The sequence below is a fragment of the Sinocyclocheilus rhinocerous genome, unplaced genomic scaffold, assembly GCF_001515625.1.
Source record: "Sinocyclocheilus rhinocerous isolate Xijiao unplaced genomic scaffold, SAMN03320098_v1.1 scaffold26276, whole genome shotgun sequence".
NCBI classification, from domain to species: Eukaryota; Metazoa; Chordata; class Actinopteri; order Cypriniformes; family Cyprinidae; genus Sinocyclocheilus; species Sinocyclocheilus rhinocerous.
Genome location: NW_015631416.1, coordinates 776 through 2,963, shown reverse-complemented (window position 1 = coordinate 2,963; position 2,188 = coordinate 776). Strand labels below are relative to the sequence as shown.

Here is a 2,188-nt window from a genome sequence, read left to right as displayed (position 1 = left end):
AAAACATGTTATTAAATGTGGTATTTTCACATGCTTTCAGATAGACAAGTATTTACTACACAGAGTCGTAGTTCACTAAGAAGCTACGCAAACAGCTTTAATTTTCACAAACGATTTCTTTGATTTCATAATCGTACGATTATATTGTCTGTGATTTATATATATATTTTTGCGTAGCTTGTCAGTGAACTACGGCTCTGTGTAGTAAATGCTGCTCCACCTGAAAACAGGTGATGGAGATTTACTACTAATCACAGAACCGGCTTTACTGACAAGATGCGCGTGACAATTGCGTTCGATTAATTGTGCAGCCCTAGATATCGCAATACCTTTTTAGTACCGTGTTCTGTCGATTTGTGCTACCCTGTCAGATTTTGCTACCTCCCATTAAAACAGTAGGCAGTAACATTCGACAACGAAAAATGCTACCTGTCGAATTATGGTTTATTAACCTCTACACCTACCCTAACCTTAAACCTACCCTTTGCAGTAATGCAAATACATAAAATATTGTTGTTCAGCAAGAGAAAAAGGACACAATATTGATATGCACTTGCGCAGTAAGCCCTGGTAGGACAATCTGAAGTGTAGGATAAAATGTCAGGACACCGCTATATCGTGTAACACTAACATATATATATATAATATAGACACTGGGAACATGACAAATTCGTGTTGTGGTACTTTTTCTGTTTAAAGTTTCCGTTTCTGCACATAATAAAATGATTTATATTTTGTAGTTTTATATGTTATTGCTCTGAATGTAGTTATTAGAAAATCAAACTATATTTAGATATTATGTGCTCTAGTGTCGTTATTTACCTGTAGTTGTTAATGAAGATGAGTGTCGTCAAATTTCTGTTAATGCTTTTAAATTTCTACTGTTATATTTGGAAGAGGTTACAATATATTATTTTCTATATATATATATGTAACAGAGTTAAAATAATTAGTTAAATTCATGCATAAATTGGGAAAACTCCCATTGGCTGTTGCATCACTCATTGCGCACATGATGTTGCGGGGCGGAGCTACGTCATCAGCAGCAGAGTCTCTATATCTCCCTGCTGGTAAGTCGCATAAATGATTGCTCCGTCTTAAAAACTAAGTTTGAATTGTTTTCAAGCCCAAGTTTATAAATGATCAAATTAAGTGTTTATTGCCCTACTTGTGAACTCCGAACCTCTGTTTATTTCATTTAGCTAAGACTTGAAATGCAACATCGATGCAATGTATTCTAACCAGCCTTTTGGACGTGTTTGTCCCAGGTATGTGTTTTGTTCGATTTTGTCATGATCTGTGTGAAAATAATATCAGCTATAGTTGAATGTTAGCTATTAGCACACGTGTTGTATGCTCTCGCACGTGCTGAAGTGTGTAGCGGCGCCATTTTAGGGCTGCATTATTTCCGTTCTGTCTTTTATACAAAATATGTAAAATATCGGTCACTTAAGTTTACAGTTTCTCTGTATTAATGTGAATTGACTGTATTAGTGTTTTATTTTATTTAATGTGTTTTATTTTGAGGTTTTTGCCCACTATATCACGTGCACTTTAGAGAAAATGTCAACAGCAGAGTCTCTATAATCTCCCTGCTGCTAAGACTTGAAATGCAACATCGATGCAATGTATTCTAACCAGCCTTTTGGACGTGTTTGTCCCAGTTTTGTCTGTCAGGCCCAGTAAAGCATCCTTGAGTGACCATCCACCTGATCTCAGTGTGAATTACTCCAACACACGAAGTCACATATATCTATACAGATGTTATCTTAATACAGAGCCCAGAATGGAAAACTATAGAAAGACAGTCAAACAGAAATGCATAGTCTGTGAATTACCATGTGAGTGCAGTGTTACTGAATGAACATTTTAAATTGATGCGCTCTTTGTGTCAATGCTGTTACTTTTAATATAGTAATATAATGATTTACAAAGAGAACACTTTGTATTTGTAAGTCTGGTCTCTTCTGCTTCAATTACAGAAATGCTTAAATGTGTTTCCAGATAGAAATTCATGTTCAGTGAAGCTTATCCCACAAACCCTGCAGAATCAAACACACTGAAGATACTGAAGAACAAACAGGTTGGTGTTTATTCTTCATTCTTCATTAATGAGGTCTGATAACTTCTCTGTTTTAAGGATGGACAGAACAGCCGAGGCCGGTAAATCCAAAGGTGGTGGAGTGTG

At 35.9% G+C, this 2,188-nt stretch overlaps 1 long non-coding RNA gene across 1 annotated transcript; it reads left to right on the top strand.

Moving 5' to 3' along the window:
• The first annotated feature begins 1,058 nt into the window (after positions 1 to 1,058).
• LOC107741713 (uncharacterized) lies at positions 1,059 to 1,728 on the top strand. Its single transcript, XR_001640226.1, has 3 exons — positions 1,059 to 1,070; positions 1,203 to 1,268; positions 1,665 to 1,728. It is a non-coding gene; the product is annotated as an uncharacterized LOC107741713 (long non-coding RNA).
• Positions 1,729 to 2,188: the final 460 nt, after the last annotated feature.